We start from the raw sequence: 19,530 nt of genomic DNA, 5'->3' as shown, positions 1-19,530 counted from the left end.
TAGACTGGGCCAACGAAGTCGATTTTTTTATGATTAAAGCTTTTTCGATTCCTTTCAGCGTCCAAAACAACTGTGCAAAATTTGGGAGTGATTGGCTGCATCCCCGTATTCTGCATTGCGATTGAAATTTGTATGGAACTTAGTATGGGAAACCGTACTTTTTTGCATTTTTTACATAAATTTAATTTTTTTGTCTAAGACGATCTAACTAATGACGTTGAAGTATAGCCTAGAATTTGCCGGAAAACTTTGCCGAAGACCGCAAAGTGATTCGACACTCGTGACAAAAGTTATTACGTTCAGATCGTCTGATAATGCTTAACATTTAACATGTAAAGGAATAATATCAATAATAAAATCTCAATTTTCGGCCTAAGTTACCAAGCAAAACCACGTGTTCAGCATGCCCGGATGCAAGGTTTTTATATGCTAATAAATTGTAATAACTTTGTCAACTGAAGCAGAAAGTTCAACATTCATCATTATCCTTGGAATTGCTGAAACAGCTGCTCCGTTCTTACATGAAAGCAATAGCCAATTATTGCATAATATTTTTCCCGCATTATTCATGGTGGTGATGCAACATTAAAATACTTTCCTTTTCTTCCCTTTTCAGGTACGTACATCCCTCAATATACCAACCCAATAAAGACGGTGCAACGCGATGCTCATCGAACAATATCGTAATAAGAAGATATTGGTAATTTAAGACGCGTGCCTACAAAATGTAATTGAATATCATCCATTCTTGTCAATATTTGCCGATAATTTCATCAACTCGGCGGTCGTTACGGCTAGAGAAAGCAATTTCGTTAATCCATGGTAAGTTTGTTTCACAGAACGTAAGTCCACCTAAGTCCTGCCCAAAAGTTTATGTGCAAATGACATGTGCATGCATATTGCATAGTCGTGCATCACTGTAAACAGCAAACAGGAAGAAGCGTGCAACCCATACAGTGCACGAACAAAATTAAGTTTAAATAAAGTTGAGATAAAAAATCTCACGATCACTATCATAAGAGTTTGATTACAATAATTGATTTCTCAACTCTTAGAACACACAAGATTCAGTGATGCCTCCTAGAGCTCCACCTGGAATTCCTCCTGAAAAAAATTTCAGGTATGCCTCCAGGATGATTTTTTTAGAAGATCTCTTAGGTAGATCTAGACAGGAGCACCTTCAAAAATGATTTCAGGAGAATTCAGGCATGCCTACTAGAGATACATCAGAGATTCATCCAGAAGATCCTTCAGGAATTCTCAAAGGAGGTTAGTCTGAGAGTCCCTCCATGAATTCCTTCAGGAATTCCTACAGGAGTTTCTCTAGGATCTAGTCCAGGAGTTTCCTTAGAGATTCCCCCAGGAGATCCATCAGAAATTCCTTGAATTTGTTCAAGAATCCCTTCTGAAATTTCTTCGGGGATTTCTCTTGGAATTACTCCGGGATGCCTCAAGAAAAAATTGCAGAGATTCTTTCAGGAGTTCATGAAGGATTGCTTCAGAAGTTCCTTCGGTGATCTCTCCAGGAGCTAGCTCGAGACCCCTGATAGCTCCAGAAGGATTCAGAAATGTCTCCGTGTGTTCATTAGGAATTCCTTCAGAAGTTCTCTAAGCTATTTCAACGGGAGTTCGTTCAGGTATCCTTCCAGAAGACCCTTTAAATGTTTAAATATTCTTTCAGGAGGATTCATAAATGCCCTCTGAAGATCCATCAGAAATCCCGTGAGAAGTTTCTTCAGGAATTTCTGCAGGAGGTCTTTAGAAATCAATCTAGGAGTTCCTGCACGGATTTCTTCTGAAAAACCATTAGAAATTCCATCAGCAGTTCTTTCCAGGAGTTCCATTAGAGATTCCTCCTGAAGTTTCAGGGATTCTTGCAGATGTTTCTTTAGAATTCCTGCTGGATTTCTTCAGGAATCCCAGAAGATCCTTTAGAAATCATTACAGAAGTTCCTTCAGAGAATCTTGTACAAAGATCCAAGGAACTCAGGGATTACCCCAGAAGTTTATTCAGCGATTCCAATATAAGAGTTCCTTCCAAAATTTCTTCAGGATATCGTTAGAGGATTGTTCGAGAAGTTCCTTTAGGAATTCTTCCAGGGATCGATCCGGGGGTTCTTTCAGATTGTAGATTGAGATTTTTTCAGGAAGACTCACGGATGCTTTCAGGAGTTACATCAAAGATTTCTCCAGAAGCTCATTCAGGAATTCCTACTGGAGTTCCTTCTGGGAATCTTGAGGGAGCTCCTTCAATAATTCCCATAGGATTATAATTAGACATATTTCCAGGATGTTCTTGAGGGATATTCTTGAGGGATGTTTCATGGAACTTCTACAAGGATTCCTCAAGGTTTTTTTTTCTGGAATTCTTTAGAGAATACGTCCTGCAAATTGTTCCCCCTATCCGGAAAAATCCGCTGAAAATCCTTCGAGGATTCCGCCTGGAAATACTGTGGATATTACTACCAGAATTCCTTCGAACATTTTCCTGGAATCCCTGCTGGATTTCTCCTGTAATTTATTCATGGATTCCTCCAAGACTTCCTTCAGGGGTTCCCCTAGACTTCCTTCGAGGATTCCTTCTGGCTTTTTCTTGGAATTCTTTCGAGGAGAAATGGAAGAGGAATTTCTCCGGAGGTTCTTCCTAGATTTTCTATCGGGGTTTCCTCCTAGACTTCATTCGAGGATTCCTCCTGAAATTCTTTCGGGGATTCCTTCTAATATTCTGTCAAATTTCTTTGGTGGCTCCTCTTAGAATTCTTTCGGTGATTCCACCTAGATTCCTCATGGAATTCCTCCAGGGATTTCTCCTGCACTTCATTTAGGGATTCCTCTTTGATTTCTTTCGGGGGTTCCTCCTAGAATTCATTCTGGAATGTCTCCAGGAATTGCTTTGGGGATTCCTTTTGGAATTCCTTCGGGTATTCCTTCTAGACATCCTTCATGGATTCCTACTGGAATTCTTTCGGGGCTTTCCCATGTTATTCTAACGTGGATTTCTCCTGAAATTTCTTCGGGGTTTCCGCCTGGAATTTCTTTGATGATTTATCTTAGAACTTCTTCGGAGATTCATCCTGGATTTGCTTCAGTGATTCCTCATGGAATTCCTTCAGGAGTCCTTCTGGAATTCCTTTGGGCTTTCCTTCTGGAATTACTTCAGTGATTTCTCCTAGAATTCCTTCAGGGATTCCTCCTGGAATGTCTTCGGAGATTTTTCCTGGACTCCCTATGGAAATTCCTCTTGAATATCCTTCGAGTATTCCGCTTGGAAATCCTTCGGAGATTCCTCCCAGAATTCTTTCAGGGGTTCCGTTGGGATTCCTGTAGGGATTTCTCCTTTCATTTCTTCGGGGATTTCTCCAGGAATTGCTTCAGGAATCCCGTCGGATATTCCTGCTGGATCTCCTTCAGAGATTTCTCCTGGACTTCCTGCAGGGATTCCTCCTGGAAATCCTTTAGTGATTCCTTCTTGAATAAATTCGAAGAATCCTCCTTGAATTCCTTCGGGGACTCATTCTAAAGTTCCTTAGGGGATTTCTCCTGAAATTTCTTTGGGGGTTCCTCTTAGATTTTTTTTTAGATTTCTCCTGGGATTCTTTCGGGGTTTTCTCTTGGAACTCCTGCGGGAACTCCTCCTAGAAATATTTCAGGGGTTTCTCATGGAATTCTTACGAGGATTCCTCCTGGATATTTTTCGAAATACTTTGAGGATTTCTTCTCGAACTCCTTAAACAAATTGGAATTTCCTTGGGGATACCTCCTGGACTTCCTTCATCAAATTCTCCTGGGATTTTTTCGGGGATTCCTCCTGGAATTCCTTTGGTGATTCCCCTTGAATTTCTTCCTTTGATTCTTTCTAAAAATCCTCATGGAATCACTTCTCCTGGAATTCCTTCGGGATTTCCTTCTTGATTTTCTTCGATGATTTCTTCTAGAATTCCTTAGGAAATTTCTCCTGGTATTCCTTTGGGGTTTAATCTTTGAGGAATTCGCTTGTAATTCCTTCGGAGATTCCTCCCAGAATTCCTTCGAAGGTGAGCTCTGGGATTCCTGCATCCCTGCATCCCTGTTATTTCTTTGGGGATTCTTTCTTAACTTCTTTCGCGGATTCCTCCCAAAATTCATTCAGGGATTTCTCCTGATATTTTTTGGAGATTACTCCTAGAATTCCTTCGGGATTTTATCATGGAACTCCTTTGGTGATTTCTCTTCAATTTTTTCGGAGATTCCTGCTGGAATTCCTTCGGGAGTCCTCCTAGAACTCCTGCAGGATTTCTTCCTGGAACTCCTTCGGTGATTCTTCTTAGAATTCGTTCGATAATTTCGGCCTTTTTTTTAGAGATTCTTCTTTCGAGGATTCCTTCTGAAATTCCTTCGGAGATTTCTCCTGATATTTTGTCGGGGATTCCTTCTGGATTTCCTTCAGGATTCCTTCTTGAAATTTCTATGGTGATTCCTCTGCGAATTGCTTCGGAGATCCCTCCTAGAATTCTTTCGGGGATCCCTCACGGAATTCCTCCGCTTAGAATTCCTCCGAGGATTCGTCTTAGAATTCCTAGAATTCTTCCTGGAATGCCCTCGGGATTTCCTGCTGGAATACTTTATGGGATTCCTACTGAAATTCCTTCGAGGATTGCTTATGGAATTCTTTCGGAAATTCATCCTAGTATTCTCTCAGGGGTTTCTGCTGGAATTCCTTTAGCGATTCCTTCTCGATATTTTTCGTTGATTTCTCCTTGAAATTCTTTGGAGATTCCAACTCGAAATTTTTTAGAAATTCCCGCTAGAATTCCGTCAGGGATTCCTTCTGGAATTTCTTTGGAAATTCCTGGTGTAATTCCCTTGGAATTCCTGCTTGAATTCATTTGAGGAATCCTCCTGGAATTTCTTTCGAAGATTCGTCCTGGATTTTCTTCTAAAATTCTTCGAAAACTTCAATCAGGGTTTTTTTCGGAATTTTCTGCACATATCTCTAAAAGAGATTCTTGAACCGCTGGAGTTTCCTGCAGAAGTTTCTTCAGGGTTTCATACAGCAGTTCTTGCAGAGATTAATCCAGAATTTTCTTCATGGATTTCTTCAGGAGTTTCTTTCAGGCTATTCCTAGGATTTCTTCTTAGATTCCTTCCTGAAGTTATTCTGGGATTCCTTAGTGTAAATAGTGTGACTTTATTATCAAGTTTGATAGCTTCTGTAGATTCAAAAAAAAAACAAAACAAAAAACTGTAGCAAAATAAATATTTAATTGCCCTTCATTTGCAATGGAGTAATGCAATATTCATTACACTAACGATAGCGGTAATGTCTCAATATTTCTTTAAAATTGGAAATATGTGTTATCCCTTATCGCGAAACAGCCGCGAGTTCTTCGGCTTCCCAACCTTATTAGTATTAAGGCAGTTAAATATTTGAAAAATTTAAACAACTTAAAATCCCAACAAACATATTAGCTGTACAGGAGTGGATCAAAAATAACTCTTGAGCAAACTTTAGTATAAGAAGCTGTCTAATCACGCAGTGATGGACCCGAACAGAAATAAAAAAGGTATTCATTCTAACGTAATAGTTTATGTCATCAATGGTCATGAAATGCTCAGACTACAAATTCTAGAACGTACTGACAACTTTTTTGCTTTGCCAATGTTGAAATTATGGGCAAATTTTGGTCACGCCGATTCACGCCGCCGCCGCCGCCGCCGAAAGCTGCCACCGGCGTGACGCCGATGACGCCGCCGCCGCCGGTCAAAAATGGCCCTCACGCCGCCGCCGAGCAAAATATAGTCGGCGCACAGGTCTATGTGGGACTAGCACATTTTCACATTAAATTATTATCGCGTAGTTATAGTTTCGTTGTGTGATGTGGATGAATGGGACGGAGTGACTTCACGGCTTGCACTAGTTTTGTGCGGTTGAGGGTTGCTGACTAACTTTAAGTCATAGTACGAAAATAAATATTTGCACGTGTTCTCCTAGTTTGCTCTTGTTTGAGTTTGCATTAGCTTGGAGCAATAGCAAGGATATATGGAACCTGGAAATTATATTACAAATAGGGCAGCAACTTTTGTGTTGAGTGAAAGTTGTAATAAAAGAAATTTTAAATCATTGCATCGAATTAGGGAGTAAGTATGCTATTTTTTTACTCTAGTGCAGCTTTGTTGTATTTGTTTAATTAAAAGATCCTAAACCTTACATTATTCAAAACAGTTGCACTTCATTGTAAATGGCGATAACAACAACAAAAACAATTTAAATCGGCTTTAACAATACAAAGTGAGCTAGATTTGTTAGCAATCAAACAGTTTAATATTATTCATATCCAAATGAAAGAAATTCCCAAGAACTCAACTTCTTGCGTAGGTGGTTGTGGTCGTTGCCACAAGGGGATTATTTTGAACTGCGAATGATGAAGGAGAATTGATAACAAGCATCCAGTACAGCAAAACGATCTACATACAAACTGGATGTTGATGTCAACGAAGAGCGAGAAAGAACCGAAGTACCAACGTACGTTTGAACGCTTTCATTGACGGACACTGCGCATAAATGTTTTCTGCAAAACATCTTCGAATGAGCTCAGCAGAAGAGATAAAAGTAAATAGGTGATGAATGAACTTTCAGAGCAGGTTCATAAATCTACACTCAATTTGCTCGCCTACACGCCCTGGGTCGAAGATCTGAATATGAGACTTAGGTATGTTCTTTCGAGAGTTTCTAATCAAATTCCATATTTTTTAATACCCGGACTTTTCCCGGTTATAGGGGAACGGCACCTATAATCGGCATAGTGCTCCCATTTTCATCCTATCGCAAACAAAGTTAATAAGCGCTATTAGTTTTGTTTTTATTTTTTTTAAGTTTTGTTAAGAGTGAGCATGCATGATAAAAAACGAAAACAATTGGTGCTTAAATCGCCTGTTTTTTGATAAGATGAACATGGGGGTTTATACTGAAGAAGGGTGCTCATACCCTAGAAAAAAAAAACACAAAAAGAGTATTCAACGTTCGTAGAAACATCATCGATTACTGGTGCAATCATTATCGGCGGAGTGAAAAGTTTTAATATAGGTACTGCAGTAAATAACAGTGAGATTCTTATTGCTTATTGCACCAACAAAATATCTGAAAATCGTTGTGAAGTTACGAATATGCGGGGTGAATTTAAGCGTAGTGTTCCATTTCGCCGTTGGTGTCATGGGTTATGTCGGTTGTCGTGTGGTTATGTCGGGTGAAATTAAAGCTTGAGTTTAAATTAGGGCAAAAGTAACATGATCTATTTCTCTTCATCGATTCTCTCTTCTTCAAATTGAACTTACAAGATGCAAGTTTGATTAAACTTTTCACGTTTGGACGCAAGATCGCATCCCAACCTAGCGTTTTATGGCCAAAAAGTTCAATCAATCTTGTATCTTGTCAGTTAAATTTGAATAAGAGAGGGCCGACGAAGAGAAATCGATCATGTTAGTTTCGCCCTAATTTAAACTCAATCTAGATATAGTTATGTCTTTCATGGCGCTCGTATATGTCAGGTTCAGGTTTGACCTTCCGTAACTCGTGCGGTCTGCCACTACCGGCAGCACCCCGCTACTGTTGAATACAAAAAGCGAGTCATTACTCGAGGGTTAACAGACCTAAATTTACTTGTATGACTTGTTGCGTTGCGATATCTTATGCGATGTACAGTGTGCACAATTGGTTCTGTGTCCTAAAAGTTTTCGAAAAAAAAAATCTGGCCATCTCGGTGTCTAACTAATGACCTTTAGAAAAACCCAACTTTAAACTTATTACCAAACACTATTTGTGAAACAAATGACATTGTAGTCATCTCAATGTTTGATAAAATGTATTTGGTTTACCTGTGATGTGCGTTTTCGGCAGACTATCTGGAGTTGTAGAGGAGCCAAAGTATAGAAATGATGAGTGTAACCACAATTGTTGCAGCAACCGCTGTGCCATATTGAAATCTTGATGGTGAAACAACCAAAAGCCACCACGCACACTGAGCAATGCTTGAGCTTCTACTATTTGTATAGCAATGAGGTATACTTCTGTTTGTATGATTAGTGGGCACTCTTGCAGTATAGAGAAACACGAAAGGGTCGCACAGCCAGTGTTGGGAATACTCACTTGCGAAAAGTTATACTCACTTGCTTCTATCTCAGTTCAGAAGCATGCTATCCAAAAATGATATTTGAAGAGCTTTTAGATTGTAGTTTAATCTAAAAATTTGCCGAATAAAGCAAAGGTCGCAGACGCAAACCAAAACGGTGAGAGAGCTGTGAGCACAAGGTGAGTATAAATTACACGAATTTTAATCACCTCGTACTCACAGCTCTCTCACAACTTTGGTATGCGTCTGCGACCTTTACTTTATTCGGCAAACTTTTAGATTAAACTTCAATCTAAAAGCCCTTCAAACATTATTTTTTGATAGCATGCTTCATGACTGAGATAGAAGCAAGTGAGTATCACTCTTGCAAGTGAGTATTCCCAACACTGCGCACAGCAAGTGGTAGGAGAATAACCAAATCTAGCGAGAATTGTACAGAAATGTAAGTAGAAATTAAATATCAATGTTTATAACTGAATTATTCAATTGAAATACATTTTCAGCTTTAAAGCTGCTAGTAACGCAACTGAAAGACTGTGTCATTCGCTAAATTACTCCAACAACAATGATGGTTGTTCTCTTTCTTGTAGCATTATGGCACTGCATACACAGTCCAAACCACTTTCATTGTTTTCGCATATTGTTACGACATCGCAAGAGAGCACGACTGATCCACCGGGCGGTCAGCTTTCGAGTGTCAAAAGCACTTTAGATCAAAAATGTGTAGAACGAAACAAAGTAAAACAGAGGGAAAACAATAACAAACACAGTTAAGATTTCGTTAGCAGTTAGCTGTTTTAGAGTAAAGCTATCTAAGATTTCTTTCAAACTAAAAGCTAAAAGGTCGTGGTATATGCGAAGATAGGATACCAATTCTTGTAAGTTATATAAGATTTATTAGTATTTACAAACTGTATTAATTTGAATACATTGTTTCAGTTTGATCTGCCACAAAACAGTGCTGCTGCAAAAATATGGTTTAAATATCCGAACACATATCAAAATCCGTTATGCAACGTAAACAATTCAAGCCTATCCGAGTTTGTATGCACACTTCAACGAGCTTATTTTTCCATGTATGCGATTTCCTTCGTAAACCAATGTGAGTTAAAGTGGCATAATTTTAAAAGTACCAAGCAAAGTTGTATAATCATTGCAGTACGCAATTATGCGGATTCATTTGACACTTTGTGAGTTCACTCGCACACTTTTGCGTGTAAGTTAAGTTTATCGCAATAAAGCATCAGAATATCATTTACTACGATAAAAATTCATGTGTATTGTTATATGACTTTTCCACATATGTACATCGCAATATGTCCAAAAATAGCATCATATGCGATGAAAATTGTCCATTCGCCGTACATATATACGATACTAACTTCATATAACACTTTATACGATGCACTACGTGCATCCTTTTGCGACTCCTGGATGTCTGTATTATTTCGTCAAATTTCAAAGACTAAGTATTATTGGTGTTTTATACTAACGAATGCATGCATAATTATCATGGTATCTTGAGTAATGCATGAATCAGAAAAAAACGTTACAAAGATTTTAGTGGTCAAGGCTATAGATCGCCAATCCGGAGACGGCGGGTTCGATTCCCGTTCCAGTCGGGAAAAAATTCTCGAGTCACTGGGCATAGTGTATCATTGTCCTTGCCTCACAATTTACAAATTCATGCAATGGCTGGCAAAGAAAGCCCTTCAATTAATAACTTTGGAAGTGCTCAAAGAACACTAAGTTGAAGCGAGGCAGGCCAAGCCCCAGTGGGGACGTAGAGCCATAAAGAAGAAGAAGAAGTTACAAAGATTTTAATTAGGTATTTTATCCTGTCAGAAGTCTCTGGAACTTCCGAAAAAAAAATTCGATGTATAAATTGAGAAATTTGATATTTTTTACCCTTCTTACACCCATAAGAAGGGTATAAATATCGCTTGAAAAACTGACTTACGATCCGAACCCCGGTAGGTCGACTTTTATATACCAATCAAATCTGCCCAACGAACTAGGCAAATGTCTGTATGTGTGTATGTGTGTGTGTGCGTTACACCTTGAGCTCTCTTAGCACCAAATGAAAGCTAAAACATCCTTGTAACGCTATTGAATTTTATTGCTGTGTGCATTCGAAATGCAAACATCAAATGCGGTAAGTAACAACTATTTAACAAGTAACCCGTCGTCAGTGGGAGTTTTTGAATCCTAGGTTGGCGGTGGTTTTTACTATGGTTGCTAAGTTGCCTTTGGTAACACTGTGTTACCGTGTTTGAAGCGCATTTGGGCACCGTTTGCATCAGCAATATTTTGATTGGGCATTTGGTTACCAAGATAACCATCGAAGAGTACTTTGAGAGTACATGCTACAATTTAAGTTTTTTTTGCGAAGTGTAGTATCTTTATCAAATTTTCAGCCATTTGTCTATCGATTTGAGTTTTCTTAGCTCCAAATGAAAGCTACAACATCCTAGTAGAACGCTATTAAATTTGATTACCGACATATCTTTCGAAGAGTATGTGGAAGTAAACAACTTAACTTCTTGAGAGTATTGACAAAGTGTGTCATAATAAATTCAATCTATGTATAATTCAATGAGGCACAATATGTTAGATGCAAATAATACAGCATTAATTTCAATGAGTGTAAGAAGGGTTCTGTTCACCATAGGTAGATTAAAGCATTTTTTTGCTTTCATTTGATAAATGTTTGAATCTACATTTCCCTCTCTTTGAGTTGGCGATACGTTCTCACTGGGTAAAGCCTGCTTTTCAGATTGTTCATCTATGAGAATTTCACAGTTATTAACTGTGAGCTTCATCTGCCAACGGCCATTTTGCATTTGTATATCGTGTGACAGGCACAAACATACTCTATGTTGAAGGGTAACTCAAGGTAATTTCTATATAGAAAAGCTCATGCACCGACCGGAAATCGAACTCATCACTCTCAGCATGTTCGTGCTGAAACTCCGTGCGCTTATCACATCGATGTAATGGGCCCTAAGATGATCCAATGTGCTCAAAAGGCAAATATGTCGGTTGATATGCCTAAACTAATTAATTACGACTCAAAGTTGCAAGGTATTCCGGGCAAGTTGAACGGGTGGGGTAAGATGAAACAGCGAGTTAACGTAATGCTATCCAACCATGATTAACAATTTTGATTCCATAATACATATTTTTTGAATGAAACAATCTTTTGAGGAAGGAAAGTTTTCCAAATTGTATTAAAATTATTTTAAAAACTTGGCGTTTTATCTTTCCCCACCCTTTTCTTCTTGCCCCGGTGTACCTTAGTGCAAAACTGTTTGATAACAATGATAACGTTATCATATTCAACACATAGCAAGGGTTAAAAAATTCATGAAAATCGAACTTTACAAACTTTTTTTATATTTAATGGAGAACGCCCTAATGTGCATTCAGCCGCAGCACACCATGGATAAGAGGTCACCTGTTTTGCAGACTTTTATCACCGAAACAGCCGGCCCATGTTAATATTAACCATGATTTCTGATGTTTCGTTTATTTTTTCGAAAAATAATTATGAACTACTATAGAAACATTGATCATATTTATTTTCCCGTCAATCGGCTGATTTTTTTCCTCCTTCCTAGCCTCCTTCCTTTTATTTTAACACTATAAACACTTCAACTGTGCTCATAATTCTAACTTTACTTGAAAATCAGAAAAGCCAGGCTGCAAATGAAATAAACCACGGTGTATAGAGAAGGTGATTATATTCTCAAAATCTGACAGTTTTTTGATGACGTAATTCAAATCGTTCAAAGGCCTGAACAAATTGATCTAGTACTCCACATCAATTTGATCAACGTGAAAGGACGATAAGAACGACGTCATATGTTTACATCCAACATGTTTAACTAGCTACCTAAGCCTGCCTTGCGATATTGTATACCGTGGGATAACATGTTATCCTATGTTGCAACACCCATTCAGCATAGGCGCCTATGATCGTTGACCAGCAAAATATCCTCTTATTTGGCCTTGGATTTTCCATGGATCCATTATTTTCTTGCAACGCGTAATACATACATAAAGTATCACGCTTTTACCCTCCTTAATGATGGTCGTCATATGTAAATGACTCCTAAGGCGCCGTCCACAAATTACGTAACGCTCTAGGGGGAGGGGGGGAGTCTGGTCGAGCGTTACGGCCCATACACAAATTTTTGGGTTTTCATACAAAAAAGCGTTACGGAGGGGGGAGGGGGGGGGGGGGGGTCAAAAAATGTCGATTTTAGCGTTACGTAATAAATGGATGCTGCCTAATATAGATACCGCAGGCATCAACAACCATGCGCCTCCATATGTTTCCCAATCCTATGGTGATAATCGAATCACTTTCAGAAATAATTCAAGCAGTTGGGACATTTTGGACCAGCTTATAGTGAACAAAGTTAGCTTACTTTTTACCTCCTACAATTTTAAAAATTTAGTTGGTAATACTATTACTACTTACCAAAAATGTATTAACATCTAACAAACTGTACAGTCGAACACCTTTATCGCACTCTGATTGGCCTTTCAATGTTCGTGCTCACGATGATTCACGTCACTGCGTCAGCATCACCGTCTTTTCCTGATTGCCGCCACCATCCACCCGGTCATCTTTCCGTCATCTGACCCGTAGTTGTTTGATGCTGTGCGACCCTCTCTCCGTCCCATCTCGTCACGTCTGTTTTGGTTCAATAGACGAGTGCACCGATGAACTGAATTCATCGCGGTCCGAGAATTTTGACACTAGTGCGGGGTCGCTTCTAATCAGAAATGAAAGATTTCCAATCAGAATTGAACAATTCTGATTGGGAACGACCCCGCTGTAGTGTCAAAATTCTCGGACCGCGATGAATTCAATTCATCGATGCACTCGTCTATTCATGCTTCAGCATCTGAATGGGATTTGTTTTGGTCTCTCCGTCAGTCAGTTTTCAAGTATGGAAGTGGCTTATCTCGACCGTACGGAGTCTGGATGTAGCCAAAATGAACTCAATAAGAGAACACCGGAGAGTGAACTCGTGGAAACGATAAGTTTTCAATGTTTTTGAGATGTGACGCGGTGAGCATAGCCTCCTCTCTCGCGACTCGCGGCAACATTTTTGTTGAGCATAAGTGCAGCAGCGCTAGAATAACAAAACAAGAGCACACCCATCGAAGCCGGGTCGGCTGCAGTTTTTATGCTTCGTGGGAGTGTGTGGTTCGTTTCGGGCGGATATGAGGTTGGGCGCGTTGGGTGGCAAATGCGGCAAGTGCCGTCCGGAGCTGTCCAGAGCAAGGGTTCATTTCGCTTCGTATGAGCTGGATGACCATGGGGTCGATCGGCCGGTTCCATGCCTTCTGTTTCTGTGTACGCAGTGGCGGCGGCGGCGCACATGGAGCACGCTGCCGTTGAGAATATTGTTTGAGCGCGGAGGGCGATGCGAGCGAGCAGTAGAGGACACATAGCATGCGATCAGAAAAGAAGGAAGAAAAATTGAAATTTGATTCAGCTGTGGCGCGCCAGGCCAGCACTTGCGATGCGATGCGGCATGAGAGTTTGTTTTAGTACATCGTGAGCTTTTGACAAGTGAACAACCGCACCAAAACATATACCGTTTGGGGTGTACAAGTACGCGCGCGTGTTATTGTGGTCCGTACAGTGTCCGCGAGGAGTACTAGCAGGCCCGGAAGGACGCCCCTGGAGTGCGGCGACGTGTAGCTGAGGCCTACGCAAAACACGGCCGCACGCGAAAGGGAAATTTTCTGCGTTCTCTAGAAGGGCGCGTTGTCCCCCCGTGTGTTGTGTATTGTTGTTGAACGAAACAGACCTTGGGGAGCTGCGGAGAGAGCCTGTGTATTAGAGTGGGTCAACGTTGTATGGAGAAACTTTAAATTTGATCATATCAACCCGGAACAAAGCTTTTTCAATCTATATTAGCGCCCAAAACAGCTGTGCAAAATTTGGAAGCGATTGGTTGCGTCCCCGTATTCCGCATTGCGATTGAAATTTGTATGGAAGTTAGTATGGGAAAACGTACTTTTTTGCATTTTACACATAAGTTGTATTCTTTTGTCTAATACCATATAACTAATGACGTTAAAGTATAGCCTAGGATATGCCAAAAAACTTTGCCGAAGACCGCGAAGTGATCCGACGCTTGTGAAAAAAGTTATTCGCCTGGTATCTTAGGCCAAAAATTGAGATTTTATTATTGATGTTATTCCTTTACATGTTAAACGTTAAGCACCACCCGGCAATCTGTACGTTTTAACTTTTTTCAGAAGTGTCGGATCTCTTTGCAGTCTTTGGTAAAGTTTTTCGGCATATCCTAGGCTATACTTCAACGTCATTAGTTAGATTGTTTTAGACGAAAAATTTCAATTTATGAGAAAAATGCAAAAAAGCACGTTTTCCCATACTAAATTCCATACAAATTTCAATCGCAATGCGGAATACGGGGAAGCAACCAATCGCTCCCAAATTTTGCACAGTTGTTTTGGACGCTAAAAGGAATCGAAAAAGCTTTGTTCCAAAAAATCGACTTTGTTGACCCAGTCTACTGTGTATATCGAACCGACGACGATCGGCGGGTACACGCGATTGCTGCTCGTCGAAATTTTGTTGGATTTTCAGTGTCAGTGCTCGCGATTTATAGCCGGGTTCAATTTACTGTGTGCCAATCAGCATAAAAAGTGTGCACTACGGTATTCAAAATTGGTTTCAATGTTTCAATTGTGACGACCTGCGAATTACAGTGGGATAGCAGGAGAATAGTGCAAAAGAGTCAACAACCGAAGAAAAAGTGAGTTTTCTCAACGAATGAAATCGTAAATGCTAAAAGATTAGAGAGATCTATTTATAACTCGTAAATACTGCGTTGAAGCTCTCCGCACTGTGGAGGGATTACGAAGATCTCGCCAGTGCGTTGAATTATTGTTGTTTGGAAAGGAGCTGCCAATTAAATAAGCAATACGAAGAAACCGCCAGGATTAGTCATCATCATCCATTGCAGATATGCACGAGAGCAGTCTCGTCGTGGCGGACCACTGTTGTTGGAAGATTATCCATGTTTTCCTCCGCTATGCAGGTCTTTTCCATTCGATGCAGGAAAAATTCAATCAAACTCAATTGTTTGGTCTTGCGTGGCGGAGGAAGAAGAGGTATTGCAAATCGAATTAGTCCATCCATATGCCGTTTTACTCTTGCAGGTACCACTAGATAGACAATCCCGTGCCATGATATGTAGAACCTAATTGGTTATCTATCCAGCTTTGACGATCAATAAAAATACCCCACGCCCGCATTAGTGTTAGGGTATAGTGGGCTAAAATGCCACTTCAATTATTAAGTACCCTTTTTTATCAAAATTTTCTTTTTCATCTCCGCGAATTACTATTTAGCCGCCTATAATAACTGTCTTAATTTATACTTGTGTTATAGGGGTGATACACAAATTATGTCACGCATAAATCGACATTTTTCAACCCCCCTCCCCACGTATGCCACACTTTTTGTATAAGACCTCAATATTTTTTGTACGGATTGCGTTTTGCAAGATACACCCCCCCCCCTTCTCCCTAATAGCGTGGAGTAATTTATGTACGACCCCATATTATAAAAACGGTGGTTTTTTTTATATAAAAAAGCTTGAACAATTCTCTTAAAAAGATATATCACTAGAGTTTATGCCTCAATGTTTCATGCCTAGTTGTAAAAATGTATGGATCCCAAGAAAAAAAAAAATCAAACTCGTTTGAAATTTGTATGGGCGTTTATTTTTTTCACATTTTTCTCTTGAGAGACTCTATTGTTTCTTGAATCACGCTATCATGCCCAGAGGGGGACCGTGCAACCACACCCCCCCCCCCCCCCCCGGGCCATCACATTGTTTTTTTTTTAAATCGAGCCAATTCAAAGATTGTCAATAATTCAGAGTTCCAGAAAAAACATCTCAAAAAATTAAATGTTCTAATAATTAAGGTTTTTATTCACAAATGTCAAACCTTTTGTACTCGAGAACCACAGAAAATTTCGCTTGGCTTCTTCAGGGGTGTTGAGATAATACCATATTCTGAATTTGCATGTCAAACTTAGCCGAAATCCAAACTTTCATGAATTTTGATGCCCGGGAACCCATTAAAAAATCAGTTTGAAGTTTGTATGGGAGTGATTTGTCGAATCACCCCTCGTCGTATTTTGTACTGAGCGGAGCTGTCAAGCCGTTGCCGTTGGTGTTTTCAAAAAGTCTCTTCGTAATTCATTTTAGGTATCAAAATTAAGTTCAAAAAATCTGAAAAAAAATCATAGAGGCTCAGAAAAAGATGCTCTTTCATATAAAAATAAAAAATCAATGCATTATTCGAAATTCAAAAACCCAGCTATTTCTCCAAGAGAACCACTTCACTTTCGCTTGGATGAATGGCTAAATTTTGTGATGTTTATTCATGGAATACAAACACATCATGCCAAATTTTCCAGATATGCTGGAACCGGTTGCGGTAGATTCATGGATTGCTCCAGAGATTTTTTCAAGAATTCCTCAATGGGTTTCACCAGACATTCTTCCGGGAATTCATCCTGGGATATCTATAGTGGTTCCTCCAGTGAATGTTCCAGTGCTTTTTCGAAGATTCCTCCAAGAATTTGTCAAGGGAATACCAAAGAAATGTCAACAAATTCTTTTGGGTATTTCTGTAAGTGTTCCTTGAGAGATTTCTTCAGGGATTTCTCCATATATTCCTTCACTAATTTCACTGAAGATTGCTCCAAGAATTCAATCTGAAATTTTCAGTATTTTAGCAGACATATCTTCCACAAATCCGTACATTTTACCAGAGATTAGCTTAAATTTCTTTCAGGAGTTCCTTAAAACATTGTACAACACATTCTTTTGGGAGTCCATCCAAAGATTCAAACAAGAACTATTGCAGATATGGATTCCTTCATATTTTTTTTTCCTACAGAATTTTTTCCGGGAATTTCTTAAGAAAGCTTTCCTGGGATTTCCTAAGGAATTCCTCATGGGATTCCCTAAGGAATTCCTCATGGGATTGCTTCTAGGATTCCTCATGGGATTTCTTCAGGAATTCCTCCAGGTTTTTCTTAAAGGATTCCTCCAGGACCAGGGATTCACCCGGGAATTTCTTCTGCGTTTCTTTCAGGAACAACTCCAGGGATTATTTTATAAATTCCTCCAAGGATTCCCCCAGGAACACTTTTTAAGAAGTTCTTCTTGGAATTCTTTCAATAACTCCTCCAGGAATTAATCCAGTACTTCCTCCAGGAACTGTTAAGGGATTTCCTTAGGAATTGCTTCCGGGATTCCTCCTAGAGTTTCTGCAGCAACTACTACAGGGATTTCTTCAGAAACTGATACAGGGATTCCTCAAAGAGTCCCTTCACGAACTCTTCATAGAATTCCTTCAGGATTTCTCCAAGGATTCCATCTGCAGTTTCTCCGGGAATTCTTAATGAGATGCCAGAAATTTGTCAAGGGTTTCCTCCACGAATTTCTTCAGAGATTCCTCCAGAAATTATTCTCGAGATTCCTCTGGGAATTGCGGCAGGGACTCCCCTAAAAATTTATCCAGTGATTCCTTCAGAAATGCCTCTCGAGTTTCCTCCAAAAATTCCTCCAGCAATTCTTTTAGAGATTTATTCAGGTATATTTTTAGAGATTCTCCGTTAATCCCTACACGCATTCCTGTAGGATATCCTCCAGGGATGCCTACATGGATTTTTCCAAGAATTTCTGCAGGGCTTAACTCGGAAATTCCTTATGTGATTCTTTCTGCAACAACTTATTTTAATAATTCATCCAAAGATTCTCCCAGGAACTTTTTTTAGGATTGTTTAAAAATTCATCCTTATATTCTTTATGGAACTGCTCCAGAAATTAATTTAGTACTTCCTGCAGGAACTGTTTAGGGATTCCCTTAGGAATTCCTATTGAAATGGCCTCCGGGATTCCTTCTGGAATTTCTTCAGGAACTCTTCTAAGAATTCCTCCAGAATTTCTCCAAAAATTTCATCTGCGATTTCTCCAGGAATTATTCCTGATATTCCTCTACGAATTCTTTAAGAGGTTCAATTTGTTCATAAATTCCTCTGGGCATTTCTCCAGGGATTCCTCTGGGAGTTCCTGCAGGAATTTCTCTATAAAATCCTCCTGGAATTCATTTAGAGATTCCTCCAGAAATTTCGCGAGAAATTTCTCTAGAGATTTCTCCAGGAGTTCTTTTGTAGATTCCTTTAAAAATTCCTACAGGTATTCCTCTAGGATATCCTCCAGGGATCCCTCCAAGACTTCTAACAAGGTTTTTTTTCAGAGATTCCCCCAAGAAACCTTCCAGGGTTTCCTAAATAATGCATTCCTTCAGGGCTTCCTCCAGAGATTCCTCCTGTAATTGCTTCCGGGATTGTTCCAAGAATTCCATCAGGAATTTCTACAGAAATTTATCCAGGAAATCTTCAAAGGCTTCCTCCAAGGATTTTTTCCAGACACTCCAACAGAAATTCATCCACAGAATTCTCGGAGAATTACATCAGGGAATCCTCCAAGAATTCCACCAGGAATTCTCCTAGGAATTCTTCCAGGAAATTTTCGAGGCATTCTTCCTTGGAATCTTGCAGAGATTTCTCCAGAATGATTTTTTTCCGGGAATTCAGCCAGATATACCTCCAGGACTTGCCTCAGGGACCCCTCAGAAAATTCCTCCAGAAATTCCCCATGAGTTCTACCAAGAATTTCTCCTGGGATTGATTCAGAAATCCATGCAGGCATTCCTCCAGGATTTCATTCAGGAATTTTTCCAGGGTCTCTTCGAGGAAATACTCTTGGAATTTCTTCAGCAATTTCACCAGGAATTATTCAAGAAATTCCATCATAAATTATGTCAGCAAATCATCCAGTATTTTTTCTAGGAAATCATTCAAGGATTTCTTCAGAAATTCTTACAGGATTTTCTCATTCTGCAGGAACTGCTTGATGGATTTTTCCTGGAATTTCTCCAAGGATTCCCCCAGAGATTCCTTCAGAAATTCCTTCGAGGATTTCTCCAGATTTTTTCTGGAAATTCCTCTTGGAATTTTTCAGGAGATTTTTTCAGAAATTTTGCCCAGAGTTCCTCTAGAGTTTCCCCCAGAAATTCATTCAGCAATTGTTGCAAGAATTTCAAAGATTCCTCCAAAAATTCCCAAAGGAAAACCTCCAGCAACTTCTCTAGGAATTGATCCTGGGGATCTTCCTAGAATTCAGAAATTAAGTCAGCAATATCACCACGAATTTCTCCATGGATTTTACCTGGGATGCCTCAAGGAGATCCTTCAAAGATTTCTCTAGGAAATCCTCCAGAAGTTCCTCTATTGATTGTTCCAGCAAATCCTTTAGGGATTTCTTCATAAACTCTTCCAGGAAATTCT

The 19,530-nt window shown here is 39.6% G+C and overlaps 2 protein-coding genes across 4 annotated transcripts in view; both read left to right on the top strand.

The window, feature by feature from the left end:
• LOC109401644 (focal adhesion kinase 1) overlaps nucleotides 1-19,530 on the top strand; it is a 371,816-nt gene that overhangs the window by 29,985 nt on the left and 322,301 nt on the right. The window lies entirely within an intron of this gene.
• Nucleotides 13,990-19,530, top strand: part of LOC109403392 (putative 115 kDa protein in type-1 retrotransposable element R1DM) — a 236,354-nt gene continuing 230,813 nt past the window's right edge. For all 3 annotated transcript variants that reach the window (XM_062861008.1, XM_062861007.1, XM_062861009.1), the window contains exon 1: nucleotides 13,990-14,911. The gene's annotated coding sequence lies outside the window, so the exon portion shown is untranslated. The remainder of the gene's footprint in view (nucleotides 14,912-19,530) is intronic.

Source organism: Aedes albopictus, chromosome 3 (genome assembly GCF_035046485.1).
Source record: "Aedes albopictus strain Foshan chromosome 3, AalbF5, whole genome shotgun sequence".
In the NCBI taxonomy this organism is placed as follows: domain Eukaryota; kingdom Metazoa; phylum Arthropoda; class Insecta; order Diptera; family Culicidae; genus Aedes; species Aedes albopictus.
Note: the sequence above shows the minus strand (reverse complement) of the source record. Positions and strands in the feature narration are given on the sequence as shown.